The sequence below is a fragment of the Peromyscus californicus genome, unplaced genomic scaffold, assembly GCF_007827085.1.
Source record: "Peromyscus californicus insignis strain IS unplaced genomic scaffold, ASM782708v3 Scaffold_5__1_contigs__length_169319896, whole genome shotgun sequence".
Taxonomy (NCBI): Eukaryota; Metazoa; Chordata; class Mammalia; order Rodentia; family Cricetidae; genus Peromyscus; species Peromyscus californicus.
The window spans coordinates 119,446,868-119,457,304 of NW_026294573.1; positions in this window are offsets into that span (position 1 = coordinate 119,446,868).

Consider the following 10,437-nt stretch of genomic DNA (forward strand, 5'->3'; position numbering starts at 1 on the left):
GTTTAAATAGTTTTTATCTCTGACTTTAATTTATTGAGCCCTATGTATTTAGACATTTACATGTGAGAGTATGTATCTTATTGGAATAAGCTGTTTGAATATTCACTAAATATTAGATTTAGTTAGAGTCTGGACATCAATTGACATGAGAGGAAGACACCCTGCCAGCCCCATGGATATAAACATCCTGTGTTCTCATGTTGTTTAGTGGTGTATTCCACCAACACCTTAAAAACAGTTCTACAGGAAGAACAAAGGCAAACTCATTGGGAGCAACTATCAATATATGGGATAACGGAGCTGGAAAGACCTAAGGCAGCATGCTATTACAGAAACTGCAAACAGCTCTTCCAGTGGTTGATAGAGTAGAAAAACAATAAAAAAGAAATTGTAATTATTTGCAAACGTATTTGTCCTATCATTTATCCATATATTTGCAGAATTTAATGTGATGATTAAAGTATAAGGTAAGAGGGTTGGGGATACAGTTCAGTGACAGAGCACTTGGCTAGCAATGTGCCTAGATAGTACTATGTGGTGATCAGAGAAAGACACAATGCTTATATTAGTTTTTGCTTTATTTCTCAAAACAATGTCTTATAATGATGCTAATAATCTCAAAGTAGCAATTTTAATCATACTACTTAGTATTGAAAATATCATTGTTAAAAATATGAAAACAATGGCTAAGGATGGTGATACATGCCTGTAATCCAAGAAATTAAGATAATGAGGCAAGAGGATTGCAAAGAACAGAAGGCTGGTTTTGGACTAGCCTCAACTCACACAAAAAAGAAAATAAAAAATAATGACTAAATAATTGCAAGGATATTTAAATTCAATGAATGCTTAGTTAATGGTTTTTTAAATATTTGTATGACTATTATAAGCTTTGAGTATTCAGCAGATGGACAAGGAAGATTTCTCAATACCACTAAGCTGGACAGAGAGAAACTCCTGTGCTCTATTGTATACTATAGTGACTATACATCACACCTTTTTATACCTTTGCCACTCCCAATCATCTTTGCTCCAGAGATGTTTAGGTAGCAATAGAATAGTTATAAAAAGGAAACATTTACCAATAGTATATAATAAAGACACTGATTTCAGAATAGGTTTTGGTATATGTAATTGACAATTTATTGAAGATGGAAGCAAAACTGTATACTACTGAGCTAGATGTACATATTTACTTTAACAAAAATAAATATAGACTGAATATACTATAATGTAGAGCATATAACATTTTTAATGTTTTCAGAGTTCATTAATATTTTGGCTATATACTTATCAGTGTTAAGAAGGACACTTTTTTTTTAATAACCATAGTATCAGATACCAGAAAGGTTTTTAGGGCCAAAACAGAAATTGAAGTGCCTCAACACCATTTAAATTTTTGTAAAGTTTGTTCAAGTACCTCAAGTTAGAAATTACAATAGCAATTATTAAAATCCAGATTTGTAACATACCATAAGCCAAAGATATGCTGATTTGCTAACGGTTACATTCAGTGGAACCTATGTGCAAGTGCTTAAGGTTGACCACTTGGGATTATATAACCCACAAAGAGGTTTGTCCCTGGAGAAAAGTTATTCTTCTCTCACCAACTATTAATTGCCTGTGGTTATGTGGCTCCTCTTCTGAGGGTGGGACCTCATGAAAATGTTTCCATCTATGTTTGCAGGTCAATTGGTATTGTTATCATTTTGATCTTGTTTAAGCTACCACTGACTGTGGGGTGCCCAACTCAATTGATATATCTACCACACAACTCCTATATCTAAAGTTCAGGGAACATTGATGAAGATAAGTCAGAAAATATTGCAGAGGACCAGGATGTCTCTTATATATGCATGTAAACTACATTCATAAAATATCAATAATATGGTTGAATATAACTTTAAATATTTTCCTTTTATTTAAATGTTTTTCATAAAATATGTTTGGTTGCATTTTCTCCTCCTCAACTCCTCCCCAGTCATTCCCACCTCCCTACCACACAACTTCATTCTCTTTTTCCCTCTCTCTCCAAATAAACAAGAAAACAGAAAGAAAAAATCAGAACAAATAACAATAACAAAATGACCCTGTAAAATTTAAAGAGGCTAAAACAAAACATAATAACAACCCCCAGACAAACATCAAAGGAGTTTGTTTTATGTTGACTAACTATTCTGTTTTTAAATAAGTTCTTTTGGTTACTTGGAGTCTTGTAACATTACTTGGAGTCTTAACATCATTATTAATTCTCTCTCTCTCTCTCTCTCTCTCTCTCTATATATATATATATATATATATATATATATACATACATATGTGTGTGTGTGTGCACATGTGTGTGTGTGTGCACATGTATGTCTTCTTTCTTCTCTGTCACCTTTCCTTTCCCTCCCCACACATACCTGGGTATCTTAACACTTTGCTCTTTCTTTCTTATATGTATCCTGTCTCTTGATAGTCCAGAGAGCAATCCTAGCAGGCCCTCCTTTGAATCTTGTTTTGCTTTGTTTTGGCTTAGCACTTTTTTTTTTGTTTTTTTGGTTTTTCGAGACAGGGTTTCTCTGTGTAGCTTTGCGCTTTTCCTGGAACTCACTTGGTAGCCTAGGCTAGCCTCAAACTCACAAAGATCCTCCTGCCTCTGCCTCCTGAGTGCCGGAATTAAAGGCATGTGCCACCACCGCCTGGCTTGGCTTAGCACTTTTTTTCACTTGTTTTCCTTTTATTGAAAATGGAATCTTTTCTCATAAACTATATCCTGACTGAAATGTCTCCCCCCTCTACTTCCCCCAGCTCTCCTCCTCTCTCCTCCTCTCTCCTCCCCTCTCCTCCTCTCTCCTCCTCTCTCCTCCTCTCTCCTCCCCTCTCCTCCCCTCTCCTCCTCTCTCCTTCTCTCTCCTCCTCTCTCCTCCCCTCTCCTCCTCTCTCCTCCTCTCTCCTCCTCTCTCCTCCCCTCTCCTCCAGATCCACTCTCTTTCTGTCTCTCATTAGACACATACAGGCTTCTAAGAGATAACAACCAAACATGACAAAATAAAATACATTAAAATAATGCAAAAAAATCATATTATGTGGGAAAAAGGTAGTCTAAGAGAAGAAAAGACCAAGGCATATGAGACCTACTCAGTCGTTCACTCATGAATCCCATAAGAATACTAAGCTAAAAGCTATCTATAATATATAATATATAGGCAGAGGACTTTGTGCAGAGCCATGCAGGCCCTGTGCTTGCCCATTCAGTCTCTGTGAGTTCATAGGAGTTTTGTTTAGCTGATTTAGAAGGCTTTGTGTTCCTAGTGTCCTCCATCTCCTCGGACTCTTACATTCTTTCTGTGCCCTCTTTCACATGGTTCCCTAAGCTATGTGGGAAAGTATTTGAATTTATCTGGTAATGTCTGGCCTGTGCATCTCTTTGCATCTGCTGCCTAAGGAAGCTTTTCTGACAATGACTGAATAGATCACTGATCTATGAGTATAGCAGAAATCAATAGGAGACATTTTATCGATGCTATTTTTTCAGATCAGTAGTGTTTTGTTTTATCCTAGGTTTCCGAGTTATCTAGTCCATTTCTTGGTTACCCTAGCAGTGCTGTGTATGGGTCCTATCTCAGGGAGTTGGCCTTAACTCAAATCAGACAAGTTCTATGCTACCATTTTCCCAATATTTTACAGTAGGATGGATTGTAGGTCAAAGGTTTTGTGGCTGGGTTGGTGTACACATTTCTTTTTCAGTATCCTGCAGAGTACCTTCCCACACTAAAAGGACTATAATTTAGGGGTGAAGGCTCCATGTAGGCACCAGCTCAAATCCTCCATGCTCAATGAGTTATGTGGATGTTGTCCTCAATAGGGCCCTGCTGTCAGTTTGTGAAAAGACAGCTGTATTTGAGGGGCATTTGATGGATGGTATGGAAAGCTAATGCAGTGGAAACTTTCTAAAATATATAATGAAGCTAATAATAGGAGATATGGCATCTCAATTGGCCATCTCTTTTCACCAAATGGGTCTTCCATTATGGAAAATGGGTTGCATTTAATGCAAGGGGACTCAAAAAATTCCCAAACAACCCACACTGTTGCTGAGACAAGGGGTTGTCCTCCTTTGAATCTTAATTGAGACATCTAGACTATTTTTCTAGCAACTTCAATGCTGTGCCAATAACAAAGTTGCAAAAATGAATCGAGTTTTGTGCTATAATACAGGATATCAGACCTCTCTCATAACCACTTATGTGGTGGCATTCTGATACATTGTTTTTTTTTTTTTCCTGGGTGGTCAAATTTGTGATAATTTAGCTGTCACATGAATTTATCATAAAGTCATTCTAGAAATCCCAGTCATCTTTAAGCTGCTTTATGTGAAGATTGAGGCATAATTTGTACTTTATGTTCATAGTGGAAGCAAGAATTCCATACATGTCTGCATAATCCAGTTTAGATTAATGTACAGTCTGAAGTAATTTTATTTTAGCTAGATTAACTTCACAAAATAACTACCAAGTTTCATTGTGAATTTGTAGGTTTTGACTGTGCCTTCATAAGTTCCCTACACAATGCATTGGAACGCGGTGAAAGGGAAATTAAACTTGATCAATGCTCCCTTTTCCTAACATGTAAACTAGAGCTAAACTGATCACTTCTAAACATGGAAATATCTATTAACACTACTATTCAAGTTTTCCTTTGCAGACATTTTTATTTTTACATTACTTTTCTTATTTATTTTCACAGTAGTACATATTGTCTAAAGTACACTGACTCTGCAATATCTAAAATGTAATTGATATACACAGGTTACAGTAAAACATTAGGGTCATGTTGCTTTAAAGTTTAGAGAATTTTTTTATTTTCTCCAGCTCATATAATAGATTCCATTATGAAAACTAACATCTGTTTTCAAAATATGCTGGTCTCTAATTTAAGTAGTGTATTTCTTTAATTTTTTTCATTTTGAAATTATGAGGCCAGCAAAAATAGGATGAAAACATGGTACAGCATCACTTAGTGCAATATCTCAAGATATTTACGCAATTCTTCAAATTATGTTTCAATAGTGAAATAGTATGTCATTAATGAATATAATGTTTTAATATGATTTGTTATAAATTTATTTGAACTTGTGGACTATTTTGCTCAGATTAAAAGACTAACAAGATTCTCTAAAATAATCACTCTTTAATGATACACACAGTATAATCTAATAAAATGAGCTTCTTTTCATATACAACCAAATATCGACAATATGTAAGGGTTAGAATTCATTTCCTTCATAAAAAATTTTCTGATCTACTGAACATACCTAATGCATTAATGGTATTTAGTATAATGTAAGAAATTTTATTATTATATTTATTTATACTATTACTTTTATTAAAAAAATCTGAAGATTTCTGCTTTTAAGCATCAGATTTGTATTCAAATATTTAAGAATTTTGTTCATTTCAGTTCATTTTATAGAGCTAAATGAAGACAAAGGTAGAAAAATGAAAATAAATTAAGTTTTATAGAGATTAAAATTAAGATGCCCTTCAACTTGTTAAAGAGCTCATTTTTCCTTTAGTTAAAAAGGAACATTTGAATAAAACACATAAATATTAAAAAGGCAATTATAGTTTGTTACCAGGACAACAGAAATTGAAGCACATGATAAAATAATGAGAATAATTTACAGCACAGTGGGACAACCATGGATACAATAATCTAATAGAAGAACCACATTTATTCAAAATGAAAATATCATCTCTTATCTAAGTTCATCTTTAATTTCAACATTTGTGTGTGAGATGAAAGAAGAGAAGATTCTTTATTTCATCTTTATTTCAAAGATATTTCAGTAATTCGAGAACAATTATGAAATAACTACTTTAGTGCACATAGTGTCTCCTTGATATAGTCCTAATTCAATTGTGTGAAGGAGGAAAATGTCTTTGTTTCTCTAGAAACTGTTCACTGTTTTCTAACAAGCAATAGATCAATGCACAGTTGCTAGTTTGCAGATAGATAAAGTAATTTTTAAACTTCCACAGCTACAATTGCAAGCATGTTGCCTGAACATACAAGTATATTTATTTCTCTAATCTGAGTTCTAGAAATTGGAAAGTATTTTCAATCTACATATTAAAGTACATTAAAAATAGCTTAATGTACCATTTCTTGGGATAATAACAAACAAATAATTTGAATGAAAATCCTGTAGTCTTGGAAAAATGAGTCCCTTTTAATTAATGACCAGTTAAATATAATGACTAAACTAATAATAACAATGTCATTATTTATGTTTATTATCTAGCCAACTATGCCAGTCTAAATTGACTTCTAATATTTTTATGTGATTGCCTACAATTGTATGGCAGAGTTTGATATGGTCAAATATTGCTAAGTAGTCATAGCCTCAGGAGGGAAAACCTGATTATTCTTCACTTGGATAATTTATCCAAATCTAAAAATGTGTGTTGAGATCAGGCAGTAAGGTAATAAATATGCTTCTATTCATGAGACATCCAAATGCCTTTGACTGGAGATGAACGGGTGCAAATTGTCAAGGCATTTTGATTCTATGACTAAGGGGGCGAGCCAGAAACAAATGGGGTTCATAAGTAGGACACAGATGAGGATTGGCGTAAAGGAAGATTTTTATTTTAGTAATGATGCATGTCAGATTGTCTTTTAACTTGTTTCTGAGTTCCTGCAGAGAAAACGGGAGGTAAATGAAAACCTCTTAAACATGTCAGTTTACAGAAATTAGCAAAATAATAGTAATAATAATGTCCTATTTTGTATCTGATAAATGAATTCCAGCCTGCTTCTTTAAGATGCAGTTAGAAAGAAATAATGGAGTCTACTACTGCAGCTCAGTGTGAACTTCTATAAAAGCACTCCCCCAAAGCTGCCGAAGGAAGAGAAGGTGACTTGTATGAGCAGATTGTTTGAAAATCTGGCCATCCTTTTTAACAGTGACAGAGGACGGTAACTTAGTATAGGTGACAGCACATGATAGTGTTGGAAGAAAATATATATTGTGAGCTTTAAAGAGAATACTTCAAACACTGCAGACCTACCTGAAGCAGACAAGAAAGGCTTACATAGCAAGTGTGCCGTGTTTAAAATGGAGCCTGCCAACATTACAGGGTAGCTGCATATTCATTGAAGAATGAGCAGAAGAAAGGGTTGTGAAAGACTTTTGAGTATTTTAAGAGAACTTTCTTCTGCAGCATCCCAATGCTTGCTCAATTTTAAATATACTCTAAATAACCATCACTAACCCATGAATAGAATTTGCTAGGGATAAACACCAATTCTAATAAGTAACTGTAATGTACATTACCATATTTAGTCTTTAGGATTACCCCTGCAGTAATACGGATGTGTAATTTTATATTCTCATGTGAAGCCAAAAGGTCAGGGCACCTATTCTTACTATGATGTAGGTGGTTGTTCTGTTATATCATATATCCATATATAAATCTAGAAGAAATTACAGCATCAGTTGCAAAATCAATATTTACTATTATACACGAACATATAGGTAATGTATACAAAATAAATCCTTTTATTTTCTTAAGAAATACTTGTATTTTCTTCTTCTTATATTTTCTCATCAAACTGTAAAGTGTTAGCATAGCTAACACAATCCTTGGTGACCTCAAAATACTCTAGGATTATTTTCTGATTTGACTTTCATGAACAAAGAACTAGTGAAAAAATACAAAACAAACCAACAAGCACACACTGATGCTGACAGCAGTTTGCTTGGCTCTGTACCCTTACAAGGCTGTCATTTCCCTCCTTTGTCAGTTTGTAAACATCATTGCTAAATGGAAAGCAGAGATAATTCATTCAGTTCACTTAGGAAAACCTTGAACTTCAGGTCACCTAAACTAAATCTGTTTAAATCTCAGAAGTAATGAGAGAGCAAACACAAAATTATAGAAAATTCTAATGCTATTTTCGACCCAGGGAGTTCAGAATTACATTATGTGGGGAATATAATTAACTCCACTGAATTCTTCCCTAAGTAGCATGTGAGAAGTGAAGGGCTTATTATTAGCACAAATGGGAAAAAAAAGGTGGGCCTAAAATGAAATATCTGCAACATAGCCATCCACATAGCCACTAACATAGCCATCCACATAGCCATTAACATAGCCACCCACATAGCCACTAACACCACTAACATAGCCATCCACATAGCCACCAACATAGCCATCCACATAGCCACTAACATAGCCATCCACATAGCCACTAACATAGCCATCCACATAGACACTAACATAGCCATCCACATAGCCACTAACATAGCCATCCACATAGCCATTGCTTCAGAACAAATCTTGCAAGAGAGTGACAAATGGTTAAAAGCCAAAGGAGGTGAAGAAAGCTATAATTAAAACCATGAACTATGAGGAAAAGGCATGCAAACTGCACAGTCATTTAGAATTTGGGTGAAAGAATACAGAACAGTTGTATCAAGCTAAATGAAAAGCTGCTCCTGTTTTCTTGCAAGGCTCAGGACAGCTCGAGCTAAGAAAGTTTCCTTCAAAGAAGAGTCAGAGAGTTTACATCCTCCACTGAATCTTTTCTGATTCACTGGTAAATTTCTAGTAAGAACTTAAACTTCATAAATTTCTCTTTCACCATTTTAGGTTATTACCAAACCTTTCCCCCACAGTGATATATCAAAAAGACCAACAAAACTGGCCTCTAGGACCTAGGCCCTGGGACTTCAGTCCCTGGGAATCCCCACCCATCTCTGCCCCAGTTGCCTGCCAGAAGGGAAAACTTCTGGGGGCAGGTTCCCCACCAAAACCCCACATTGGACCCTTCAATCCCATGCCCTGCCCCAGTACCCATCCCCCTACGACACCAGGGGCTTTCTGAGACATGGAATCTGCCAGGTCTCATTGGACCAAGAGGTGAGTGACTCTTCTCCAACTCAGAGAATCCTGCCTCCAAGACCTAGGCCCTGGGACACCAGTCCCTGGGAAACCCCACCCATTTCTGCCCCAGTTGCCAGGCAGCAGGGAAAACTGGCTCCCCCACCAAAATCCCCCATCGAACCCTGCAATCTACAAGACCCATGCTCTATCCCAATACCCATCCCTCTGCGACATCAGTAGTTTCCTGAGACACAGAATCTACCAGCTCTCATTGGACCAAGAGAGGTTTCCTTAGACACAGAATCCACCAGCTCTGACAGGACCAAGAGCCCTGATAAGACTAAGAGTGGCTCTCTGAGCCACAGAATCAGCTAGCCTGGATTGGATCAAGAGCAGCTCCCTGAGATACAGAATCTGCCACCTCAAATTAGACCAAGAGCTAGGATTGGACTCAGAGTGGCCCCCTGAGACACAGACACAGCAAGCACAGATCAGACCAATGGCAGCTCACTCAGACACCAGCACCTCTTGCAACTATTAAAGGAAGAGATGGGTAGATGCCAGCGCAAAAATACATACAACAACATAAAGAGTAATATGGCATCACCAGAACTTAGCCCTTCTACAACAGCAAGACCTGAACTTCGCAATGAAGAAGTGAAGCTTTTAAGAAAGCTACCTTAAAAATAATTTCATGAAGATGCTAGAGGCCTTTAAAGAGGAAATGAAAAATTCCCTTGAAGAAATTGAGGACAAGACTTAAAGAAAGCCAAGAAAGAGCCGGGTGGTGGTGGTGCACGCCTTTAATCCTAGCACTCAGGAGGCAGAGGCAGGCAGATCTCTGTGAGTTTGAGGCCAGCCTGGGCTACAGAGTGAGTTCTGGGAAAGGCACAAAAAGAAAGCCAAGAAAATCATGAAAAAGTAATTATACATGCCAAGGAATCAGTTTAAGAACCAATGAAGAAGACACAAACAGAGGGAATACTGTAAGAAAATCTGAGAAAATGAACAGGAACTAAAGATGCAAGCATAACCAACAGAATACAAGAGAAGGAAGAGAGACTCTCTGGTGTAGATGATACAATAGAGGAAATAGATTCGTTAGTCAAAGAAAACACCAAAGCCAAAAATGTCCAAGAAATCTCAGACACCATGGAAAGGCCAAACCTAAGAAAAATAGGGATAGTAAGAAAAATAGGGATAGTAGAAAGAAAAGAATACCAACTCAAAGGCACAGAAAATATATTAAACAAAATCATGAAAAAAAATTGTCCCAACTTAAAGAAGAAAATACCTATGAAGATACAAGATGCTGATAGAACACCAAATAGACTAGACCCTCCAAAAAAGTCACCTCACTACATAATAATTAAACCACTAAATATATGGAATAAAAAAGAATATTAAGAACAGCAAAGGAAAAAGGCCCAAGTGACTTATAAAGGAAGACCCATCAGAATAACGCCTGACTTCTCAATGGAGACTCTGAAAGCCTATCTGGACAGATGTAATGCAGACACTAAGAGACCACAGATGCCAGAGTAGACTAATATACCCAGTG